The sequence below is a fragment of the Microcebus murinus genome, chromosome 7 (genome assembly GCF_040939455.1).
Source record: "Microcebus murinus isolate Inina chromosome 7, M.murinus_Inina_mat1.0, whole genome shotgun sequence".
Classification (NCBI taxonomy): Eukaryota; Metazoa; Chordata; class Mammalia; order Primates; family Cheirogaleidae; genus Microcebus; species Microcebus murinus.
Window position 1 is genome coordinate 34,765,484 of NC_134110.1, and position 26,119 is coordinate 34,791,602.

The 26,119-nt window shown below is 48.2% G+C and overlaps 2 protein-coding genes across 2 annotated transcripts in view; one reads left to right on the forward strand and one right to left on the reverse strand.

The window, feature by feature from the left end:
• Positions 1-26,119, reverse strand: part of TG (thyroglobulin) — a 240,320-nt gene that overhangs the window by 43,801 nt on the left and 170,400 nt on the right. The window lies entirely within an intron of this gene.
• The window catches only part of SLA (Src like adaptor), a 35,334-nt gene continuing 23,064 nt past the window's right edge, over positions 13,850-26,119 (forward strand). Inside the window, exon 1 of the mRNA XM_012785442.2 lies at positions 13,850-14,021. The gene's annotated coding sequence lies outside the window, so the exon portion shown is untranslated. The remainder of the gene's footprint in view (positions 14,022-26,119) is intronic.

The following is a 26,119-nucleotide window of genomic DNA, read 5'->3' on the forward strand; positions in this document are numbered from 1 at the left end:
CAAAAGTGAGAGCCCCGAGAGAGGAAGGAAGTGGTGCTGGCCAAGAGGAGAGGTCCCGACAAGCTTTCTGCACAGATTGCCCATGTGCAATCCTCTTTGCACCCTAGAAAAAGTCTGCTACACATTGCCCTACATCCACAGGCGTTACTTTAGTTCAAAGTAAAACCTTTCCCAATTTTTAAAGCAAAAATAGCAGTACAAGAATCTACTGTAGAAAATACAGGTGAGCAAAACAGAAAATTAAAATTACACAAATCTCCCCAAAAAGGACCACATTAAATATTGTTAGCCTCCAGCATGTCCCTTCCATGAGCGTGTGTGTGTGTGTGTGTGTGTAGATATATTTGTGGGTGGGTGTGTGTACATACTTATTTACATATTTTATAACTAGGAAATAAAGAGAGCATATTATTTTTTAACCTTTTTCACCTAACAGCCCATTGTGAATATCATTCAGCGCTGTTACCTATTCATTCACAAGATTATTTTTAATGCCAGCACATTGTTTAAATTTAGGTATTTAGGCTATTGGGCGAGAGTCAGAGAGAAATTAGGAGCACCTGCAGGCCATGAAGTACGACCAGCCCGGGTGCAAATCCCAGCCCTTTTCTGTGGCTACCTGATTTGAGACTTCCTTCCTCTGTCAGAAGGACTATAACTATTTGATGACTTCCCCATAGAAATGGGAAGGTTTTCTTACAAGAGTATAGTGCATTACAAGTTGTAAGTATTTAATAAATGATAGCTATTATTGTTTCCAGTTTTATGATGTTACAGACAATACTTCAATGTACATCTTTATAGCTAAATCTATTCACATATCCATGATTTCCTTATACAAAGGTATTTTGGGGTCAAAAAGTATAATTCTTTCTGAAAGATAATAAAAATGTATTGAATGAACTGTTTACATAACATTTTAGTGGTTTCCCATGAAATAGATACCCTGTGAAAATTTTTATTAAAGGAGAATTTTTATATCATATATATGATGAACATCTATATAATATTTTAAGCCATGTTTCTTGACATCTATAGCTAACTTTTTAAAAAATGGTGTTACTGAGATATAATTCACATACCATACAATTCAATCATTCTTAGTTATATTCACAGAGTTGTGCAACCATCACAATCTAATTTTAGAACATTTTCATTATCCCATGAAGAAACCCTGTGCCCATTAGCAGGCATCCCCATTCTCAACCCTCACTGCCAGCCCCAGGCAATCACTAATCTACTTTCTGTCTCTACAGATTTGCCTATTTTGGACATTTCATATAAATGGAATCATATAATACGTGGCCTTTTGTGCCTAGCTTCTTTCACTTTAACCATGTTATAGAGTCATTAGCACTTCATTCCTCTTTATTAATGAATTATAGTCCATTATATAAATAAACCATATTTTGCTTATCCATTCATCTGCTGATGAATGTTTGGGTTGTTTCTATTTTTTGACAATTACAAATAATGCTGCTATGAAAATTCATGTTCAAGTCTTTGTATGGAGGTATGTCTTCATTTCTCTTGGATGTATATGTATATATAGGAGTGGAATTGCTAGATTGTATGGCAACTCTATGCATAATCTTTTGAGAAGCTGCCAAATTGTTTTCCAAAGTGGCTGAAATTTTAAATTCCCACCAGCGATGTATGAATGTTCCTATTTCTTCACATTTTCAGCAACACTTGTTATCATCTGTTTTGGTTTTATTATTATTATTATTGTTATAGCTGTCCTAGTAGGTGTGAGGTGGTATCTCATTGTGGTTTTGATTTGCATTTCCTTAATGACTAATGATGTTGAGAATCTTTTCTTGTGCTTGTGGCCCCACTTGTACATCTTCTTTAGAGAAATATCCATTTAGCTGCTTTGTCCATTGAGTTACTTGGTTTTTTGTTATTGAGTTGTAAGTGTTCTTTATACTTTCTTGATACAAGTCTCTTATCAGATACATGATTTGCAAATATTTTTTTCCCATTCTGTGAGTTGTCTTTACTTTCATGATGTATCTTTTGTGGCACAGAAGTTTTTAATTTTGAAGAAGTCCAATGTATCTATTTTTTTCTTTTGCTGCTCGGGCTTTTGGTGTCACATCTAAGAAACCCTTGTCTAACCCAAGGTCCAGTAGTCCCACCTTGAATTCTACAGATACTCATTTTTAAAACTTTTTTTAAACAATATACTGCCAACTGCCTTTCAGAAAGGTTGTACATTGGTGTATTTTTATATTTGCAAACTTAAGTCACCTACCACTGTGTCTACACATGGAGGAAAGAGAAAAAATGTACCAAAAAGCAGTGTTCTACGCACTTTACATGCTGTTCTCAATTTGTGCTCACTAAACTTCTGAAGCAGGTAGAGATGACTGTGCCCCTTTCACTCCAGAGTGACAGAGACTCAGAGAAGATAAGCTACTTGCCCCAAATAACCCACTGCTGGGGAGTTGGGTTCAGGTTATGTGTGTCCAAACCCACCATATTACCAGCCTCCATATGCCAAGCAGAATCTGCACCCAGCCTCCCTTCTCCAGACGGTTTTGGCAAACATGGCTGTGCATGGCTGTGCCACTGCCCTCTTGCCCATGGAGGCAGGGTGTGGAGGCCTTGCCCAGACACCCATGGGGGAGCCTTCCAAGGGGTGTCTCCCGGGAACTTTTTCAGCTTGGAATTGGAGGGAACTGGGCCTTGGCTTTGCCCCTTTAGTTTGGAGCATGCACCTGTCATGTTTCCCTCCAGGTCCTGCAGACTTGACAAAATGCCTTTCTCCATCTGTCACAGACACGAAGTCTAATTGCCTCCATCACCTTCTGGCTGTCAGAAGCCATTTAAATGCTTGGCACTTGAAAATTACTGATTTCCCAGGCAAAGGTGTCACACGTTAAAAGTGACACCATGAGTGATAGCCGAGGTGATGGCTGCCCTCTTCTTTCAAAGGGAATTTAAATGCAAGCTCCTGAGGCTGCCCCCCCCCCGACTCTGTTCTCAATGAGCACTTCATACATACACATGGGCATATGTTTCCTTTTAAAAATAATTCCATAATTATAACTTGTAAGAGAGCCTCGCTGTTTCTTTCTAGTCATTTATTCCCGTGGCTTTGTTTCGGGGACCCAGTAGCCCAGGAGGGTGGCTGGTCAGCCATGCCTATCCAGGGGAGGCAAAGTCTCCCTCCTTGTTTCCCTTCTAGGTCCTTCCTCCTTTAGTTTCTTCCTGTCTCCTGGCCAGCTCCTGACCCATAGAAAGGACTCACCGCTCTGTGTGCAGAAAATTCTCAGATGCCGGTGGGTAAGGACAGACGGGTGGGCACAGGAGAGGAAATGGCATAGAAGGTGCCTGGGGGTCAGGGGTGACCACCGCAGAAAGTGCAGGGGCCCAGAAGACAGGTGAGAAGCCACCTACAGCAGAGAGGCCATCTGAGATGGAGGTGGCTAAAGTCTGAACGTGGAGGCTGGCGCTGGCCCTTCCCTTGTTACCACGTTGTTACCTCTTCAATTCCAAGCTGAAGAACTGCCTGGGAGGGACCCCTTGAAGGGCTCCCCCACAGGTGTCTGGGCAAGGCCTCCACACCCCACCTCCATGCACGCGCTGAAAGGGTGAGTGAGGAAGCCACTGGGGAAGTTCAGTTAGGGGGGCTGGAATCAAGTTCGAGACTCAGGAAGCTTGCAATGGCCTCGGTGGCTGGGGGAGGGGGTGGGGGAGGCGGGGTGGCTGGAGGGAGGAGCCTCCACTGGCAGTGGACATCTAGGATGCTGACCCAACGTCCTCACCAGCGAGAAGGCTGTGGGCACCCTCTCTCGGGTTCCTGATGGCAGACTGTTTAGCCTACCAGCTGAAACAGAATCCTTGGCCCTGCCTGCCTTGGCATCTGTCTCATCCGGCCTGGGGCCTCGCACCCCAGTGCCCCTGACGTGGTCTTGTATGTTCAGATGGGCTCAGCATTCTCACTGTAACACCTATTTCCTTCCTTATCTTGAATTCTGAGCCAGCCCCCACCCTGGAATGAGGACAGCCCTGACAGCCCCTGGGCTCATAATTCAAGTAGATTCTCACCCCAAACTTTGCCCATAGCAGGGGGGGGTCTCTTGCTACATTTTTGATGCATCTCTATAAACTAACTGGGTATGCTTCTGAATCCCTGTGTCTGCTTAGCCCCTGGAATTCATTCTACATCATTTCCAGCATTATCCCCTTCAAATGTGTCAAATGAAAATAAGTACACATTATTATCATTTTAAAGAGATGTAGGAAAAATGGACAGAGCATGGGCTTTTGGATTAGAGAAATCTTATTGAATCCTGAACTGACAATGTGGTAATTGGCTTCATTCTCTGGGTCTCAGTTTTCTCATCTGTAAAATGAGTATGTGATAACAAAGTGTGGCACCAAGAGCAAGGCCATGGTGTCCATCAGCCCAAGCACAAGTCCAGCACCCCTTCTAACCAGCGGTGTGTTCTTAGAAAAGCTACTAAAAGTCCCAGTGTCTCAGTTTCCTCAAATGTAAAATAAGGGCAAGAAGAATATCTCATTTATTTGTTGAGATAAATCGAGGAGATACCATGTAAAGCGCTTGCCTGTGTCAAATTTCCAATAAATAGTAGTAGCAATTCTTAAAATAACAACTGATATTTCAAAGAGTTCTTGTGAAAATTAAATGAAATAATAGATTTCTCAAAAATACTTTATAACATGTAAAGCACTATATAAATGCCAGTTATTGTTTATAATGTTACTGGTATTCAAACTAAAATAAAAAATAACAAAATATTCTTCAGTCTAACAAAAGGCTTTTGGGGTTGGGATTTGTTTTGGCTAAGGACATTTCTATGGCAACTAGGCCTCCCTGTCCCGGGCTGTCCCCCACGGTGGCCCCACGCGGCGAGTGTAATTAGTCGTGGCCCAGTGCACACTGAATGGATGCTGACGGATAATTTCACACCCATCCGGCGGTTAGAACTGGATGGCATCATTTTAAATTACATCATGGCCAGTTTTGAGCTTGCTCTCTTCTTTGGATAACGGCAACAGAATCTTGTCATTAGAAAACAGTGTATGTCACAGAAGCCTTAAGGCATCATAGAATAAGCGTGTTAGAGGGGACTTTAATAAAAGCCATCATAATTCTGTTATAGACCTTAGCGGTGGCTGGACAAGTTGTGTGGGTGCTATTGTGTCCAAAACAAAAACACCGGGGCAGGGCAGTGAGGAGGCCGGATCTGGAGGCTAATCGCAGAGGCCTTATGGCTAAATGTCCAGCCGCTGTTTCCACGCTCCCTGGGACGCGGCCGGCTCTGCTGCAGCGGGCTAGTCTATTATCAGAGCAATTCCATAAGCATCTGCGAGCTCCTCCTATGTGCCGCATGCCACAGGGAATCCAGAATGATTAAGGCCTCAAGGAAGTTTGCACTCTACAAGGAGGGGAGCTTTCTTTTTTTAACTTGCTCCCTCCGTCTCCACCCTCCATTTTCTCTCCTTTCTTCCCTTCCTTCCTCCCGGTGGATATTCGCTGGTTGCCCTGGCCCTGCAAAGTGCCAGTGCGAGCTGGCAGTCATTGGCATGACAGATGCATGCCCTGTCTTCTTAGAACTTACAGTTTTTGCAAGTCAGACCCACAGAGAGATAGGGAAGGGCAGTGTCATGAGACACCCTTGAACAAATTCCCTTCACGGAGCCTGGCACCTTCCAATACCACCATGAGCCGTGCACGGAGTCTTTCTCATGGGAAGACTTTGACCCTTTGTCCTTAAGCAGAATGCACAGGGATCTCTGTGCCCTTCCCAGAAGATAGTACCAAGGGAAGATAAAATGGAATGTTTCAAACTTCCTTGTTAATAGCCCTCTTTGTTTAGAAATCATGTATGTTTCTGTTAGAGCCGTGGACTCCCACACTGTCCTATGCACATGACAGTCCATTGGAGTGCAGGAAGAACATTCTAGAGTTTTACTCATAATTTATGCTTTTAAAATATTTTTATATTGGGCCGGGCGCAGTGGCTCACGCCTGTAATCCTAGCTCTCTGGGAGGCCGAGGCGGGTGGATTGCTTGAGGTCGGGAGTTTGAAACCAGCCTGAGCAAGAGCGAGACCCCGTCTCTACTATAAATAGAAAGAAACTAATTGGCCAACTAATATATATAGAAAAAATTAGCCGGGCATGGTGGCTCATGCCTGTAGTCCCAGCTACTTGGGAGGCTGAGACAGAAGGATCGCTTGAGCCCAGGAGTTTGAGGTTGCTGTGAGCTAGGCTGACGCCACGGCACTCACTCTAGCCTAGGCAACAAAGCGAGACTCTGTCTCAAAAAAAAAAAAAAAAAAAAAAATTATATTTATGTATATATTAGTAGCATCATCTATGTATATAATTAATGACTAAATATGAATACGTTAGGGATGCGTACTGTTTTTGGTGTCTGGGTTCATGATGAAAAGTTTGGAGATGACTACACTAGACAACAAGAAGAGGCCCTTTTCTCAATGGGTTGAAGAAAAAACTTGAGCTAGGATGTCACCAGAGTCCCACAGTTTCTGCTCTGCTGATAGGAGTGAAAGTGGTCAGCAGACCTCCTGCCCCGGGATAGTTGTAAGTCATCCTGGCAAAGTCTCGGCTGCAGGCAGATGGTATCGCCTCTGCCACCCATTCTCACCCCTAATGCCATGTGGCATGAGCCAGGACCAGAGCACAGGCCATTTGGACCACTGAAGAGCTTCCCTCTTTGCGGCAGAGGACAGGGGGCGGGGTGTGGTATGGCTTAACGGAGCACGGAGCCCTTCCACCAGACTCTGACTCATCAGATGGAAGGACAAAGCCCTGACTGGCCCTGGAGGAGACACATCCCTGATTCTGGCTGATCCTAACAAGGGCGAATCCATCCCAGGTCTGTGGAAGAGCAAGGGTAAGTTCAGAGGCCAAACCCAGCAAAGCCTGTCCAGCAAACAGGCCATAGCGCAGGTACCTGGAAAGGCAGGTTGGGGCAGTGAGGGCCTGGTGAGGAGTCCCTGCAAGGGTGAGAAATCCAAGAACAAAGGGAGGCAGGGAAGCTAGAGAAGATGGAGCCTGGACTGATTTGAAGAGGCCGATTCATCAGCCTGCTCCAGTGGATTTGAGGTGGACAAAGAGAGGGCAGGAGGCAGGCTGACCAACGAGTGGTAGACCTTGAAGTCACTTCCCAGTCCAGACAGGATGCAACTGAAGTCATCGCGTAATGAGAAAATATCAAAAGGGTGCAGAGAGAACATCCTGGCCCGCACTTCACATGTCTCGCCTTGGTGGAGTCCTCTCACGTTAAGGCGAGCCTCCAATGCCAGCTTTGGTCAAGCCTGGGTCCACTACATCATGACCGGCCATTTTGTTCCATCCTCTCACCACTGAGGCCCCACAAGCTGCCTGTCACCATGGCTCACTCCTGGCCCCTGTTCAACCCAGGTGGAGCTCCTGGAGGCCAGGCGTGTGTCACCACCACCTCTACCCCCCACGGCTTAGCCTCACAGCTGGCCCAGGGGAGCAACTGCATGAATACCCACCTAAATAAACATGTGCTTGAGTCAGATTCTAGGGCACAAAAGGGCTTGCAGATCAGTGCATCAGGGGAAGTTAGTAAAGAAGGCAAAGTTGCAAAAAACTGAAATTGGGCCCTGCTTGGAGGACTTCCCAACCCGTGGGAAAGCTGCCGACCTCTTTAGCAACCTTGCAAAGCTGAGAACACTAAGGTCCCCAGATGCAAGGCAGCAGGTTGAGGTTGAGCAACAACAGAAGAGAACAGCTCTAATGAATCAACACATTTGTGCAACTCTTCACAGCAGAGGCGGTACACATAAAGCACCTACTAATTTTTTTTCTGAGAATACTGTCAGTGCCAGGAGGTCTCCCCAAGAAACACAAAGATTCTGAGGACACACACATTTAAGTGCTACTGCACCTGGAGAATTCAATTCACCCACGTGGACTACTTATCCGACTTTAAACGTAGTTCCAGAAACTGAACTCTTATCTCCAAAGACACAACTGGAGCTGCTGTCCCCTAAATGGGTTTCATTGTTAGCTTATTGGTTTCCCCAAAGGTGAAAAGTCAATATTCATAATTCACGTACTTTTGTTGTTCAGAAGTGACAACCTTCCTTGAGTCCTTTACCCGACGGATGGGTACAGACCATCTCTTTGGGGCCAGGCTCTGTGCTCAGCTCAGCGGCCGTGTGTCTGACACACTCCTGCCTTCCCAAGCTTACCCTCCAATCTGAACGGAAAGGGAGGCGTTTGCTCAGCAGACCCTCCCACGCGCCCTGCACAGTGTCAGCAGGTTCATACACATCACTTTGCGGATCCTCATGACTGAGTGGTGTCAGCATCTCATTTAGGCTGAGAGACTCAGAACGCCGTGCAGGGTCACATACTCCCTAAGTCTGTTGACCGCTTTCTTGAACTTGACTCCAACAGGTGATGAGCCCTGCCCCTGTGGCACAGATGAAATTCCAAGGGGATAGGGAGCAACCACTTCTGGGGGAAGGGGCAAATACACAGGGGAGAAGGGCACACAGGCGGGGGAAGGGCAGTGGCACAGCATGTGACGACGAGGTGGGAGGCTTGTCTGAAGGTCATGGTGGCAAAGGAGTCTCTACAGTGAGTTGGGCACAGTGGGTGTTGAGGTGGTCATGGGGGGTGGTGAGGAGGGCAGGGAACAGACTGATGCGCATCGAAAGGGATGAAGTCGGTCCGAGTCTTGGGCAGGTGCTTGAGGAGGAGGACAACAGTGCCTGAGTCTTGTTGGCGGACACAGGGCTGGGAAAGGGTGGGAGGGAAGCCTTGTAGGGAAGAGGTGGCATGTGGGGAGTCCCAGCGGGAGGCTAGAACAATAGTGCCAGCGAGCTCGCTGCTTCCAGAGCCCACGAGTTTGGACGTGGATGGTGCCACCCATCAGCTGTGTGAACAAGGGCAAGCACGTTAACACTAGGAGCCTGTTTCCTTACGTGAACTCCAGACATATAGTTGGGGGGAACAAATGGATGACATAAGCAAGAGCCACGTTTCTTTCCTGGCATTCCCAAGTATTAGTTCACTTTCCCTTCTTTCTGTTGCTTGAACATGAGCATCTCCAGCCCCAGACCTTTGCACCCTTGTCATTTCCCGTACCTGGTGGTTTTCTTCTAGATCCTCACACTGGCATTGCTCTGGGCTCATTGCAAAAGCCGCCCTTCTGAGGCCAGAGTCCCCTTCGCTGTCCTCGCCCCCCAGGCCCCTTCTACAATATTACTCGTTTATTTTTCTAACTCTGTGCCAAGAGTGGTGCCTAACACATAGAAGGCGCTCAACAAATAGTCACTGAATAAGTGACTGAATTAATGAGTCGGCACCCATCCAGCCATAGAAGGGGCAAAAATGTCACTCTCAGAAAACATTTATCTTGCTACCAGCTCTTGAAGGTCATACAGTTTAACTCCTTTGGATACATGAATCCCGTGAATCCCGTCAACACCAGCGCCAAGCACAAAGCCCCGCACCCGCTAAGTGTTGGACTCCTCTACCAACCTCATTAGCTGCCGAGGTCGCCTTTCTCTTCTTCCAAGCTTGGCAACATTTATGTTTAAAGAAGTGGGGAAAAGCCTTGAAACAGAACTGGGAATCTGTGCGTACTGGACCACACCGCGAACTCTGACCCAGCGTGGGGCTTCAACACTGCACACCTGCCACAGACACCAAATCACCTTGCGAGCTCCTAAAGTCCCAGAACCTGGAGGCCTCTGAGACCTGAAGCTGGAGAGTCGGGCTTCTTATTGCTGAGGTTAGGAGACCGGCCAACCCCCAGCTGGTGAAACGTAACGACTGACTCCTGACGACTTTAAGTGTGTAAAGCCAGTTTTTACATAGTGCAACCTTTCACTTTAATAAAGGTGATGACTATGTCCTTGTACCTAACTGAGCAACCCCCAACCCATGCATGGTGGCAACTTGGTAATCTGCCTGTGGCCACTGTTCTGGGCCCTAATAGCTAATTAATTTGCAAAGTCCTCCGGAAATCAGGTGCTTTCTACACAGATGGTCCTGGGTGTCTTTGTGAGCCCTCAAGCCCAATGTCCTGATAGGGCATCACTGGGCCAGGACAACAAAGCCTGGGTCCTTGGTGGGGGTGTCACCTGCTGTTTTTGCCTTTGGTCCTTGTGCTGATTCAGAACATCAGCCTTGAAGACCGTGCTGCTGAGACGGACGCCAGCCTGGTCCTGCCACCCTTTAGTGACACTGAGGTGGGAAACCAGGAGCCCTGAAGTCTCCTCCAGCTCTTCTCCCGGCCCCCTCCTTCCCATGGCTTTCCTTACACCTGCGGTTTTGACATGTGTGTCTGTCTCCTCTGCTAGATCTACTGGATTTAAACTCCAGGAGGGTGGCAGGGAGGGAGGGAGCCACATCCGTGCTCTATGTGTGCATCCTTTCCTGTCTGTCCTCCCAGGGCAGGTCACACATATAAGAAGTTTGTAACAGATGTTTGCTAAATTTAGTAATTCAACAAATAATGCAAAGAACACTGCCTTGTGCTGGACCTCAAGGATGGAGAGCGTTTGGCTGTGAGCTCCCAGGGTGGGGCCTAGTCTTGCCTGGCACATAGTAAGTGCTCACAAAAGTATGTTGAATGAATGAATGAACAAATGAATGCAAGGAGCACAAAATACATGTCTAAGTAAATGACAGTGTTCTTGGAGTCAGAGCTCCTTCATGGATTGGGAGAGGAAGGTGTGTGAGCTACTAGGACCAGCACGGAGAGCAGGTGAGAGAGGAAAGGTGAGGGTGCTGAAGGAACGGGGGTGATCCGTGGCAAACTCAGATGCAGTCCTCCTGGGTGGCGCCTCTGTGGGGAGAAGCCCCCTACCCATCCTCCACCGCCAACAGGACTCCACCGTGCCGGAGTGGTTCCCAGCTCACTGCTTCCTGCCCCAGTTCCCTCTGCCAAATGGCCACCTCCCTGGAGATCCAGCCCATTTGCCACCCACGCTGTAGCTCCCCAGCCCTGATTCTCAGGGACTACAGGCCACACACCTGGTCTTCTTCTTGGGCTGCCCACATGATGGTGGAGAGGGAGGACGGGTGCCTTGCCATATGACATTTGTCTGAGATATGTACCAGGGAGCACGGGGTGACCTCTGCAGAGCTGAGTCCCCATAGAAGCAAGAGAACTATTGGCCCCTGGTTGTATGTTACAACTCGAGATAGAACCAGGTGCACAGGTGCAGTGTCTTGCCTATGGAAAGCTCTCAGGACCTCTATGGCACGGGTGTGATCCAGTGGTTCTCAATCAGGGGAAATGTTGCTCCCTAGTGCCCATTGCACAATGTCTGGGACATTTTTGGTTGTCATGACTTGAGGGAGGGGGCAGTGCTCCTGGGATCTATTAGGTAGGGTCCAGGGTTGCTGCACAGCCCCCACTACCCACACGACAGAGAAATGGTCTGGTCCCAAACACCAATGGTGCCAAGGTTGAGTACCTCCTTGGGTCACTGGAAACAGAGGCCTAAAGTCTGAGTTGCCTGCCTAGAGTGAGCCACCTGGGCTTCAGCCCTGCTCTCACTGGCGGGGCCCGGGGCTGGCATCTCGGCTCCGGCCACAGCCCAGGCTTCCAGGTAGCACAGGGTACGATTTGAGGGACATTTTCTCACATCTACTGGGTGTCCTCACAGTTCCCCCCAGGAGGTGAAAGGGAGGTCATGAAACACCCAGCAGAGCTTAGCAGCAGCCCCTGGGTCCCCCAGTGACCCACAGGCAAGGGGCAGAGAAGAGGCTGCAGCGCTGAGCCCTGGGGCTCCTCCTTCAGCAGCTCCCAGTCCTTGGCTGCGCCTTTCACAGGAGCCCGCTCTGCAGGCCTCTCGCTCCACGGCCTCTGCCACCAGGCTCGGGCGTCCTCAGGGCCTGATTGTGTCTTTCCCCCAAACTTCCACAGCTTGTGTTAAACCAGTAGGTCCTTCTGTGTGTGCCTCTCACACCCGGGGCTGTCCCAACGCTGGCTCCTCCTCCTCCCTCAGGTCTCAGCCCAGTGACTCCTCTGGAGAGAGCCCACCCCCAGCCACTGACCGCCTGCGGAAAGCAGTGCCTCCAGGCCTCGCTCCGCTGACCTCCGGGCATTGCCTTTAGAGCAGCCATTGTCACTGACAGCTGCCATACTCAGTCTTTCTAATGTGACCTCTCAGGAGCAGGCAAGCTCAGTAAGGGCAGGGCTGTTGCTGTTTTTGTTTTTTTTTTTTTTCACAGCTGATTCCCAGTGCCTGGAATAGCCCCCTGCTTGGTGGAGCTTTCTTGAAGGAAGGATTAGGGAAGGAGAGTCCAACCTGTAGCAGATTCTCGGTAAACGTCTGTTGAAAAGTTGTCACAAAGCTCACACCTCTGACTGTAGGTCCAAAGCTCTTTTACTTCTCTGTGTGAATTTGGGGTAAAAAACTCCACTTTTGCATATTTCTGCCTATCTTCTCTTCCCCATTTAGAGCAAACTGCCCACTCTGTCTTTTGCAATGTTTCCTCTGTCCTTTCCCGGCATGCTCTTCTCAGAGCGGGTGTTTTCACAAGTTGTCTAAGGAAGCACCTCTCTAGTACAGAGTGCCTTCTAAATTTAGATGCAGACCTGAGGTCTTTAATTTATCTTCACGTACTATACCGAGTGAGGTTTCCAAATGACTGGCCCAGGGTGGCTGCGCTGGCCCTGCCGGGTCGGGGCTGTGGGTCGCCAGCCCCAGACTCCAGCCCCGGCTCTGCACCGGGACCAGCTACGTGACCGTGGGCAGGTCATGGCCTCTCTGGAACTCTGTCCTCTCTGGGAGGTGGGAGGGTCTGCGGGGGGCTCTGAGAGCCGCCCCAGCACTGTCATCCAGCATTTCTGGCCAAGCAGGCAATTCCCAGGCAATCCTGGGGTCGGCATTCCAGAAGCCTTCAGCTCCACCAACAAGCCCTTAGGCCCCATGTGCCTGGGTTTCCCTGCCTGAGACATGCACTATTAACACGGAGATTTTATATGGAATATTTATGTAAATATATTTTTTATGATATATAAATATATTTTTTAATTTCAAGCCCACCAAAAAGTCAAAAGAATAGAACAATGCACCCCTATATACCCTCCACTTGGATCCAGTAAGTATTAACATTTTGTCATGGTTGCTTTCTGTCTGCTTCCTTCTCTACGTCTTGATATACATATACATAGCTTTTCTTTTAGTGATTCATTCGAAAGTTGTAGCCATCATGACACATGACCTCCAAATAGGTCACCATGTGTCTGTGGCCCCTGACAACTATTAAATAGACATTTTTCTCATATAACCACAGTATCATTATCATATCCAAAAGAGTTAACACTAATACAATTTTATCTATGATACTATGCACTATGTATTCAAATGCCCCCTCCCCGTCCCATAATGTTCTTTCTAGTTCTTTTCCCTTCACCCAGGGTCCAAGTGAGTATCACACATCACCTCACGTCGCCATGTCTCTCTAGACTCCTTTAATCTAGAAGCTCTGCCCTGGGGTCCATCCAGCAGTCACATAGGACGCTACAAAACTCAAGAAACGGGACCACAGAAGCTGGAGCTCTGAGCCACAGTGAGCTCTGTGGATGCTCACAAGCAAATTCACAGCCCCATTTATTTGCCTACTAATTAGAGGAAAAAGACCAAGTTTCTGAAAGCCTGAGCACAGCCTGGCCATCCAGAATCAAGCTGCCCACAGTCTCAAATGCTTTGTAAAAAGGTTAAAAATGTCTCTATCCTCCCAGTCCTTGCAGAGAGAAGCCTGCTCAGAGTGGTTACTGAAAACAGGAACCTGCCTTTCTGTAAGCCCCGCACGCCTTCCTCGTTTCTAGGAGAGGAAGTGTGCAGCCAGTTTAGCAACTGCAGTTCTTCTTGGTGGCATGGGCTGCCTCTCCGCACCCGTGGGAGGCCCGGCCGCCCGCTCGTTCCAGAGCAGCAGCAGCTGATGGAGAGGCAGTGAGCGTGCGCCTGGTGGCCCCTCTGCAGCCGACTCCCAGGGGAGGCCATGCCCAGTGTTTGAAGGTATCTTGGGGGATGTGGTATGTGGTAGGGACAGGGTGGGGAGAGACTTCAGGACTGCTCTGACACACAGCTGGCAGGGGGTGGCTTTCTGAAGCCAGAGAAGAGCTCCCTGGGAATAGGCGTGGCAGTGTCCCCAGCCCCCAGCACAGCACCCATCTTTGCAGCTGCTCGGTGGATATTTGATGCATAAATCTATGGAGAGAACTACTGGGGGATTGGGGCAGGGGACTTGCAGAGGAGATATTCTCACCATAGAATGGCCTGGCACGTAGCAGGCATCTTACAAAGGGCAACTAGGGCTTGCCATCAGACTTCCTAGCTGTGTGACCTTGAGCAAGTCATTTAAAACTCTCCAGGCCTTCATTTTCTCAACTGCAAAATGAGAAGGACGGTACCTAATTCACAAAGGTATGGGGCAGATTAAATGAACTAATATATGCAAAGTGCCCAGGCCAGTTTCAGACACATAGCAGGTGCTCCATAAATGCTACCAGCCTAGAATCATGATGTCTACAAGTACATGGAGCCAACCCAGGTGGGTTGACGATGGTTAGCGCTGCTGGAGTCTGGTTTGGATCTTCTTTGGGAAGATGCCAAAGATAATAAGAATCTAATCAGGTTCTAAGTGTGTGCATAGGGGAGGGGGATCAAACCAAAGGCATGTGAGGCATATAATTCTGAAAACAAACTGTTAGACTTGGACAAGATTTGGAAAGACTAGAATTTTCTAAGGAATATGGAACATTCCACATTCTTTTGGGCACCTATGTATTGAGAGAGCCTTGTGTCAGGGAAGCAACCTGGGCTTTGGCCCCAGAATGTCCCCAACTGGGGCTGAGCCTATTTACCTTCCTGAGTGACAGCGGTGGATGCTGCATGGGAAGATATTTTTCTGCAATCTTCAGAATGATTCTGTGAGATTGTGATTGTTATTTGCCTTTGACAAATGAGGAAACGAGGCTCAGAGAGGCACAGTGACTGGCCCAAGCCATGCGGTTGCAGGGAGGTGGAGGCAGGAGGGGTTCTGGGGGCTGAGCGGGGGGCTGAGCAAGAGCAAGATGGGGTGGGATGGTCCAGTGTTTAAAGTAGTGCTGTTTGTTTTAAAAGAAATACATCCCATAGTGTGTAAATTGTCGTTCTGTGGTTTGCTATGAGATGCTGAGAAACTGGGGAGGTAAGACCAAATAAAAGTTCTAGCAAATTCTATTGCAATTAATATTCTCCAATTAGAAGAACGCTATGCAAGAGTGCTTAATGTGCTCTGAAAGTATAATAATATTAAAAACCTATGGATCAGACAAATTGAAATCTACTTACACTCCATCTTAAACAGATCTAGAATCTAGACAAGGGCAGCAAGATAGCAACTTGGAAAGACAGTAGTAATCAGACATGGATAGGTTTGTATTGTAGCAAACTGAAGTCATTTTCTTAATACAGAAAAGCTTCTCCACTCTGAGTTGGGAAAGCTAGCAATTTTCTTCCAAGGGAAATGCATCTGTCTTAAAGACTTAGAAATTATTCATTCTGGTACATCCAAATCCGTGTCAACATTCTGGATCAGCCACCAAAGAACTGTGTGACTCTGGGCAAGTCACTTTGCTTCTCTGAGTATTAGTTTCTTCCTTGTAAAAAGATGACTAGCTTCTTTGTGCATTTGTAAGAAGTGTGAATTATATGAAATATGTAGGTGATGCTAAATACTAAACAGGGGCTACTAATATCATTCCTACACCAGATAGTTAAAGTAAATCCAGTCCCTTTGGTATTGTTAAGCAGAAAGCTGTTAACAAGCACTGTTAAATATGATGGATCAAAATTGCAAAACCAATGAGCTAGGTACTCCTTCTCCATTTTTCTGAATACATATTTCTGCTTGTTCCTCCATCTGATACAAATGAAACAGACATGAGTAGGTTTGCATTGCAGCAAACTGAAGTCATTTTCCTAATACAGAAAAAAACTTCTCCATTCTGAGTTGTGAAATCTGGCAATTTTCTTCCAAGGGAAATGCATCTTTCTTAAAGACTTAGAAATTATTCATTCTAGTACACCCAAATCAGTGTCCTGCATGAATAGATACTGCTCGTTTTCAAGTTTTTATTTGACATTCATCAAGTATTTATTTTCCCCAGCTCTGAGAGAAGCTGCAACTTAAAATTCTCACCAAGGTCTTCCAGCATGTCAGACCAAAACATTTGGTTCTTGTTAGCAACCTAGGGGCTCTGTTAGTGCATTTATCTGTCTGTCTTCCCAGCTATCCATTCATCCATCCATCCCTCAATAAATATGCATTGAGGTCGTACCATGGGGCCAACTCCCCCCTCTCTCAACCTCCCTAAGAGTTCCAGAGGAAATAAGTACACCATGTCCAAACCACTTCCTCCCATCTGAGAACCACTAGGGGAGGGGCGTGTTCCATTATGGTAACTCTAGCTACAGACAGAAACGGTGGGGCCTTATGGGCTCAGTGGCTCCCTTTTGTTGTCAAGCAGCTTTGCAAAGTCACACTTCCCTCCTCTGCAGCCTGGGACCACGGCTGGAGGGCTTGGAGTGTGTGTATGTGGAGGGTGGGAGGGTGAGTGAAGCTGGGGAGGCTCAAACAGCTTCTGAGGAAAGTGGGAATTGTCCTCTCACTTGACTTTAGGGGGAAAATAACTACCCGGAATGGGTCAGGGTGCCCTGGAAGCAGACTGCCTCCTGCCTGCACTACGCCAGGCACTTTATATGCACCTCCAGTCATTCAGCCTAATTAACTGAGCATGTATTATGTGCCGGCCACCTGCTAGGTCATGGCTTCTCATTGAGGAACATGAGAGACACGGACCCCGTCCTCAGAAAGTTGTCCTGGGCGTGGGGGTGGTCAATAAGCCTTAATGAAACAAATACTTAAGGACACACCATGGTGTGTGGGAAACAGCCCAGGGAGAGGCAACAAAGGGGAAGCAGCACCATCAGTTGCATTTCATCCTCCCATTAGCCCGGGTGTCCCTCCCCTGTCAGCAGATGCGCCGTCTTCCCCATTCCGCCCCTGCCCCCAAGCCTTCCAAGCCACATGGACAATTGGTTTAAAAACTGCATCCTCTGAATACAAATTTCAAGCACCTGAGTGTCAAAACCCACCTCTCAATATACTGCTCTGTCACTGCCTACGGGTCCACCTACCCAGCGCCTGCCATGTGCATGACCCTCTAGCACGCAAGAGAGCACCACAGTCTTGCCACAGAAAAGGCTGGATCTGCTTGTCGCTCAGGCCTAAGGGATGGAAGCTAAGAGCCAGGCTCAAGAGCCAGACTCCGGAATCCAGTCCTGCCTCTAACACTTACCAGCCGGGGGAACATCGGCAAGTTATGAATGCTTTGGCCTCAGTTTCCCCGGTTAGACAAGTGGCCTAAGTATAATTATGCATACCGCATAGAGTGGTGGAGGTCCAGTGAGCGTCCATATAAAACACTCAGGACCTGTGATTTCTCCATACACACGAGCGCCTCTTCTCCTTCTGTCGCTGTACACTAGGCTTCATAAGGAGCCCTCCCGCTGGTCCACCCACTATTTTCAGGAAAGCAAACTGACACCCAAAGAGGGACTGTGGCTTTCCCAGAGTCTCAGGAAGTTAGTGGGCCCCCTGTGAGGTCCAAAGACATACTGTACAGAAAGTAAAAATTAGGAAAAGTAAGAAGAAAAAAATTGAGGTAACTCTTCCCATTCACAGTATTGGAGTCACCATTCAAATTATTTTGTGACAAAATCGACACCTTCAAGGCTCAGAGCAAAATGGTGGAGCCTGGGCAGCTGGGTCTTTGGCTGGCCCTGTCCAGTGGGAAGGGGTGGCTCATAGGAGCCAGAGCAGGGCGCCTACAGACACAGGGCAGTGGGCATGCCCGTTCCCACGCCTGTGCGCACTCTCCCTGGTCTCACCAGCAAGCCCAGATCTTTGAGCCTCTGTTACTATAATTAAAAGTTGAGCAAGTGGAGATAAAGGTAATTGTGGGAATTAAGGGTGGGGTAAAAAGAACAAGAATTCGAAAGCCGGCCCCATCCCTGAATTAGCCATGTGACCCTGAGCAAGTTACTTAACCTTCCTGTGACTCATTTTCCTCATCTATAAAATGGTATCTTTAGGGCATCAGATGAGTCAGTGGATTATAAACATCTAATTTCAGCCCTCTGACACAGGATGCCCATTTAGATTAGTGCACCTTTCCTTTGCAAACAAATAGAGATGTCTATCTGCAGGCAGCTGTTCCAAGTAAGGGTAATTGTCAGGAGAAAGATGAGTAATGAGCCTATTTACTCCAGTGGTGTCTGGAGTCAGCTTGCACCAGCTTGGGAGGCCCCTTCTGCACATCTCCTCCCAGCTCCATGTTCAGAGATGTCACCTTGGAAGCTGGGAATCAGCTGTGCTGGGAGGATTTACACCACAGAAATTGGTGAACACTCACGTTAGGAATTCCCCGCCCCCCGCAACACTGATTGCTAAACATTTACTAGCGCAGCACTAATCCACCCTCTCCTAGGCATACTGTTTCTTCAGTTTTCATCTGCTCCTTTTTATTTCCCTATGGGGCATCTACTGTGTCACAGCAGAGAGTAGAAAGCGACCCAGTGGCTGCCTTCCTGGCCCTCACAGTCAAGTTGGGGAGACAGTCATTAATCAACCAACCGCACAAATAGCCGTGGCGTCATGCTTCACCCCAAGGCCAACGCAGGCTTCCTGCGGAGCTAAGGATGGAATGAGGAGATCAGAGAGAATAGCAGAGTGGCCCTCACCCCTGGCAGCAAATTAAAAACACCCTGGGGATCTCTTTAGGGAGAGCAAGCCCCATTACAACGACTGCCTGGGGACTGCAGGGCGCAGGGCGCTGGCATCCACGTGCTTTGGCAAGTGATTCACGCTGACATTGATGGGGGAGCTCCCAGAGCAGGGTGCTCATCATCTGCAAGTGTGGTGTTAGGTACAATGTCGATTTCCATCGCACACGCAAAGTTTATGAGTAATGCTGGTGACTCGCACATATGAATAAAAAGCAAAGCTGACTCTTGCTGGGAAATATGATGTCACAAAGAAATCACAAACTTAACAGTCCCTGTGCCTAGATGCCCAGATTTTTAGCATCTCCATGAAGTCTCCATCTACCTCCTCCTCTGATGAAACATGCATTTCCCAAGCATCCGCATTTGAAATGAAAAGGCCTGTTTCATATTCGCTGTTTTCCTATTCTGTGTAATAGCTAGTATCAAAATAATTGTCTTTACCACTTTTTTCACACTGCCAGTGTTTGCCATGCTAGCAGCTTACAGGTTATATAGCTATCTGGGCCCTGGCCTGGGCCTAAACTCAGACTGGGTAGCACCCCGCCCCCTCCCTCGGGTATCGGGGTCCATGGTGTATGGAAAGCTGATCAAGGAGGAAAGAAATCGGGGGAGAATTCATTTTGTTTCAGTGAAGTTGCTGTGCCAGAAATGGCATGTACTGCCCACCTATAGATGCCAGACACCACTTCACACGGACTCCACCTGCTGTTTTACCCGTCTGGGGCACGCGGGCCTTGCATCAGCAGAGCCGTGAGACTCTGCAGTGTGCTCAGCCCTCCACGCTTACTCTCGCCAACCCTGACTTGGGAAAACCCAGCAAGGCAGATATGCCTACGCTCATTAAAAACAAACAAAAACAATACAGAGAGAGATTCAGTGACTTAATAAAGGGTGAAATTGAAATTTGTGCCAGCATTGACTGCCCTTCAATCTGGCTTCTTTCCATGACATCTTAAAATGACCATGAAGTATGTACTAGGACTTGTCCATCCTATTCTGGTCTTGGGATGAAGCCCATCCTCCTCCTGTTAGCTTGGGCCCACACGGGCAGAAGGGGCCAGAGCACAGGCTCGTGTACACGTGGGGCCTCTCTTGGAGTGGGCAGAGCGCTGGACAGGGAGTCATGACACTTGTCCAAACTTACTGTGTGACCTTGAGCAGGTTGCTTGCCCTTGCTCAGCCTTTTCTTTGTCTTGTGAGGGCACCAAATTGCTACTTTTTCAATCAGTGCTTTGTGATCTCCCAGGATTGAAGTGTCCTATCAAGAGTAGCACAGGGTCAAGATGCTGAACTTCCAGCTCCAGCCAGCAATTCCCTTTTATCTCATTTATGTGCTGAATTTCTGGGAAAATTCCTTTTTATCTTTTATTTTCTTATTTTTTTTTTTATTTGGAGACAGAGTCTCACTCTGTTGCCCAGGCTAAAGCAGAGTGCTGTGGCATCAGCCTAGCTTACAGCAACCTCAAACTCCCGGGCTCAAGCAATCCTTCTGCCTCAGCATCCCAAGTAGCTGGGACTACAGGCATGCGCCACCATGCCTGGCTAATTTTTTCTATATATTTTTAGTTGTCCAGCTAATTTCTTTCTATTTTCAGTAGAGACGTGGTCTCGAGCTTGCTCAGGCTGATTTTGAACTTCTGACCTCGAGCAATCCTCCCACCTCAGCCTCCCAGAGTACTAGGATTACAGGTGTGAGCCACCGTGCCCAGCCTGGGGAAATTTTCTTTAAAATATAGTTTGAACGAACAAGTTTAAAATACTCTGGGTGAGGGGATCCCAAGTTCTCCTCCCAGTGGCTCTTGAGGGCCTCTGATTCTGCGTTACACATGAGAAGGAGGCTGAGGACTGGGTGCGCCTCTCAGAGCGGGGCCTGCTACCTGTAGGTCTTGCCCCGCCTGGTGCCCCCAAATCCATGGGGCGCACAGGCCTCCTCTGTGGTGCAGGGGACTGAGGCACAGATGGTGGTGAGGTGGCGGCTGCACCTGCCCTGCAAGGAGAGCAGGGAACGATGTGGGTCACAGGGCAGGCGGCCTGGCAGCCCCCAGCCTCATGCTCAGGGGTGCACCTGTCTAGAGAGGACAGGATGTGGTGGGTGCCCCCGGAAATCCTGTGAGCTCCTCGGCAGGGGAGACCAACTGATGCTAAGCCCCTGTACCAGCTCTTATTTTTCCTGAAGCAAGGAGACCACAGGCAGCCCTGAGCAAGGCCCCAGTCAGTTGTGCAAGAGTGACAGGTACCCATCATGGCGGACAGTTGAGGCCAAGGAGCCCTGAGTGGCTGCCCGGCCCAACCCTTTCCCCTTCGCATCTGAGGACCCTCAGGCCGAGGCCAGGGAAAGGACTTGCTCACGCTTGCGCAGTGAGTCCCCTGGCCACCCAGTTCCCCTAAGGGGCCCAGGTTTGGTACACTTCTAGCAACCATCTCCCAAACACATCAGCTTTAGATATGATCTGTAATTGAATGCTCAGAACAACCCTGTAAGGCACATATTTGTATCCCAGATTGATGGAGTTGAAAATTGAGGCTCAGGGAAGTGAAGTAACTTGCCAAAGGACACACAGTCGTTAGGTTGGGAGCTGGAATCTGAACTCAGGCCTGCCTGCTTTGAACACTCCTTCTTTAAGGCTCCCTCATTCTTTCCAAGCTTTTGATTATAAAAGCAATTCATGCATTTGGGAGAAAATTTGGATATTTTAGAAATGTGTAAGTAAAGAAGAAATTAATATATTCACCTAAATGATCACTATCTAAAGAGAACCTTAGAAACATTTTGGAAATTTTTCTTTAGTATTTTTTTAATATTATATATATGCATTTGAGTGATAAATTTTTATGAAACTGAGATGTTAGAAGCACAGCTAGTATTTCTTTTTGTTTGTTTTTTGCTGTCCCACAGCATTAACAGTTTTTTTTTTTAAACAACACCATGAAAGGCTGGAAAACGTGTCACGTACGAGATTCCCGCCTACCCCTTTGACCACAGTAGGCCTAAGCTGGCCACTCCTGTCCCTGCAGCTCCCTCCCCCACTGGCTGGAACCCCAAACATGGGCTTCCAAGCACGGCCAAGTGACATCCAAGAGACCCTTTGGGGCTTCCATGTCCCTTGTCTTAAAGGTTCCCCCAAAAGTTTATTGTTCCTAAGGTTTGCTTTAATGACTTTTAAAAATCACTTTTCTGTTGCCTTCTTAGCCCTAACCAGAGGGCAGGAAAACAGGGCAGCCCTTTGTGGAGCTTACGAATGCAGATTTAGGGCTCAGGCCGGCCTGGCTGGAACCCCAGCTTCACCTCTTCTAGTCGTAGAACCTGGGACAAGTTACTTGTCTCACCTCTAAAGCATGGTTGCTGTGAGCAACCTAGGGTATGCTGGCTGTGCAACGCTCAGCCTCATGCCTGGCAGGCTGTGAGCTGGACCAGCTGCGGTGGTGGTGTTCTGGGTGTCACTGCTGCTGTTGGAGTTAACGTATACGGTGGACATTAAGGCTTCTCCACTCATGGCATCATGCTCCTGTGCCTTACACAAAGGTCGTATGAGTGGAGGTATCACTGTCACACTTTATAGCACAAATTTCTAAGGCCAGAGGGAAGTAGAGTTTCCCTAAGTAGAGTTTTATATTAATTCCAACCACTGCCAAGGGTTTGGTTCCTGGTTTTACTGCAGAGTCAAGACCTGCCTTCCCCCGGTTGAGGTTGCTTAGGTTCTCTCCCCTTTGGCTACTATGAAGGGTGTTCAGGCTCCCTTCCTTCCCGACAGCGAGGCCTTGCCATTGGAAGCACAGGGTGGAAAAGGCACACAGACCTGTCCTGGAATGCTGTCCCAGGAATGGAGGGGCTGAGAAGCCTGCCCCCTCTGTGTTATAAATAACACAGAGCACACAATGAAAGGATGCTGAATGTGCTCAAACAGAAACCTGGTCAGAGCAGGACTGCTGGCAGGCACATCCCATGTTGCTAATGGCAACTCCCCACAAGCATGTGACCCCTCAGATGGCCCCATGCCTCTTCAGATGGTGGCCAGTCACAAACCGACTATAGTTTCTCCCACTGGAGAGACAGTAGCATGGTCCCTGGCAGAGGGTGTGGGCTCTGAAGTCAGGATACGCAGAGTCTCCGGCTCTGAGACAATGGGCAGGTGAGAGGACCACTGGCCTTCACACTAAGAAGGTAAAAGAGGAATATGTGTCCTCAGGAACACTGGCAAGATTAAACACAGCAGGGTCTGCAAACTGCCTACCAGAAGGGGGGCGTTGTACATATTAACTGTCTTCCCTCGATCCCGAAGAAGATAAAGGCAAGGTTTGGATTCTGTCTAATGGGACTTCATAGAAAACGTACTGATGGTTCTCTTCTCTTATTAATAATTTTCAAAAAGCCATTGAGTCTTGATTGCTAAAATTAAATGGGGTTAAAAGGCTCTTTCTTTGGAGAGCATGTTTTCCACTCATCTCATTTTTCGGAAGAGGAAACTGAGGTCCAAGGTTGTACAAAGAAAAATAGCATTGCTCCAAAGACTGGAGAGAAAAATAAGGTGAATGCCAGTCATGATCCTTTGACCTAGAAATCTAGGAGTTATACCACCAAGAAAAGGCAGAAAGAAATCAAGGATTTTCAGAGCCAGTGTTAATTAACTCCTTTCTCTTTTGCCCTTTTCTTATTGTTCCTAGAAGCAATTATGTCTCTTGTACCCTCTCTCCCACCTCCAGCCACTGCATGAAACTGTCACAGATTAAATCAAATTGTTCATCCATTTCATTAGGGAGACTCCAGCTCTCATTCTCCAGGGGAATTTTCACTCTTCTCGAAGAAAAGCTTCTTTCAGATAAGTTAACTCCTTCCTGGAGAATGTAGGGGGCCAGGGAGCAAACCTCCAAGGGGCTGCTAGGACTGGGTAGGCTTTTGGTGGGCATATAGCCAGATACAGCCCCTTTTCTCATGTGTGGTAAACTCCAACCAGTGAGGCAGAAGAGGCCAGAGTACAAGAAATAGAGAGAGGGAGGATTGTGTTAGAGTAGAAGAACCCAGGCTTCTGGGTTGACTGATCTTTCTCATCTCCCGTCCCTGGGTATGTTTCTTTTCTTGGATGGAATTCATTGTTCCCATGTGACAAATGCAAGTTTCAAGTTTGTTTCTTTTTTTCCCCCAGATTAGATTCCAGAAATGCCCCCAAAGTAGCACACTAATGCTTGAAAAGAATCATAAAGTTGTTGGGAAGAGGGGTCATGTTACAATTTACTTTGCTGGAGAGGGAAATCTTTTCCTGATTATTTTCTGGAATAGTTGTGATGTAAAGGAGAGAGAGACCAGACATTTTGGCAGAAGTTTGCTACTTGGAGATGGCTCGGGAGTGGGGAGGATGGGGTGGGAGGGGAGGCCAGCAGGGCTGGAGGGAACCCTGGGGCATCCAGAGAGGACTCTGGGCACGGTCCTAGATGTTCAATGACACCTGATGCCAGCTGTCAGGCTGAAAGGACAAAAAGGCATTGTTGAGTCAATGCACTGTGTCCTGGGGACACTGGAGACAACAAGGAGGAGGCATTGTTTCAGAGTTCACTCTATATGCTGAGTGTTTTCTCCGGGAGCCCAAAGGCCTTGGAGACGCCAGACAGGGAGGCTAGAATCTGGGGGCAGCTGGTGGTTCCAGGAAGCAGTAGGAGCAGGACAGAGGCAGGCCTGGGTGGGACAGGCTGTGCATGACACATGTTTGCTTCCCAAATTCTGTGTCACACATGTGGTTCCTGAGGCCCTCCAGAGAAAGCCTGTGCATGTCACACACATGCTACCCGCAGCCTGCGTGGGGTGGCCTATATGGCTAAATGCTCCTCAGAGTTGGGAAGCCTACTTGGTTTGCTTCTTCCCTGGAAACATCTAAGGGGGCCTCAGAGGCAGTGCAGGTCCCTGCTAGGTCCTGGCCCAGTCTGGCACCGGGTGGATGCTTGGGAAGTGTCTGCTGAGCTTCAGGGAATGCAGGTTCCAGGCCTTCCACTTGTCATTTCCATACAATTTGGTGGCGGGGCTGGGGGGGGGGGGGGCGGCACACTTCCTTTAGTGCCTTCCCCAGGCTGGGGGACGGAGACAAGCCCACCTCGTCCCTGCCCTCCTGGAGTCGAGGTGATACTGTCACAACCTGCCCGGTTGCCAGAGGGTCCCACCAGCGTCAGCCCCAGCTGTGTGTGAGGAGGTTAGATGAGAGAAGAGAAAAAGGGCCCAAGCCTCAAATCTGCGAGTCCCCCCTTTCCCATCGTGAAATCCAGAGGACGGGTTCACACGTCGCTTCAGAAGTGTGGCCTGTACTGCCGCAGCTTCTGCAGCGCATCACGAGCTCACAGTTTCGCAAGCCTCATAATTTTCTTGGGACTGTTACTACATATTAGTCTGCGCTATAAGTGACAATTTATTCCTGAGACTGTTTAGACTATGTGAACTTTTAAGAAACACTCATTTTGATTTTTCTTATTTCTTAATATACTAGAAATCCCCTGCAGACCTCCCTCAACCCAGAAAGGCCTTGCTCTGAGAGCGTGGTTTTTCCCACAACCTGCGCACACAGGGCATAGGACTGGAGGCCGAGGAGGGGTTGGACCAGCTGACTTTTGTGTCCTTCCAAACTTGTAAGGCTGTGATCCGACACTGCAGACGCAGATAGGAGGGGGCTGGGCCGGACACCGGGTGGGGGACACTGTCCCATCTCTTCTCTTCGTTCCCACAAAGCAGGCACAGCTCTGTCTATAGTTGTGACCTTCTCCTCTGTGTCTCAACCCTCCAGAGACGCTATTCTTTCATCATCTATGTCCCTTTCCAAAATATTTGTATGAGAGCCCAGAATTTGAATGCTTATCACTAAGGGCAATCAGAAAGTGGACTGTAAGTGGCAATAACTAATGTATGTTTTCTGCCAGGCCATGTTCTAAGTGGTTCCCCAGCTTCATCTCAGTTAAATTTGTAGCCATAACCCAATGCTATTCTATTATTGTCCCCCCAGAACACGCAGGATAAGCTTGATGACTTGCCCAAGGTCATCCAGTTTATAAGTGTACAGCCAGGACTGAAGCCTGGGTGGTCACCTTGGAAACCACTATGGAGCAAACCAGAGAGGTAGCATCAGTGGTTCAAATCCCAGCTCTGCCATTACTTGTCATGTGACTGTGGGCAAGTCATTTCCCCTTTCTGAGACTCAGTTTCCTTCATGGTAAAATGGGTGTAACACGACACGGAGACTTTGCAATGATCAAAAGGAACAATAGATGTAAAAGTGCTTTAGCAGTTTGCAAAGCATGCAGCCAGTACA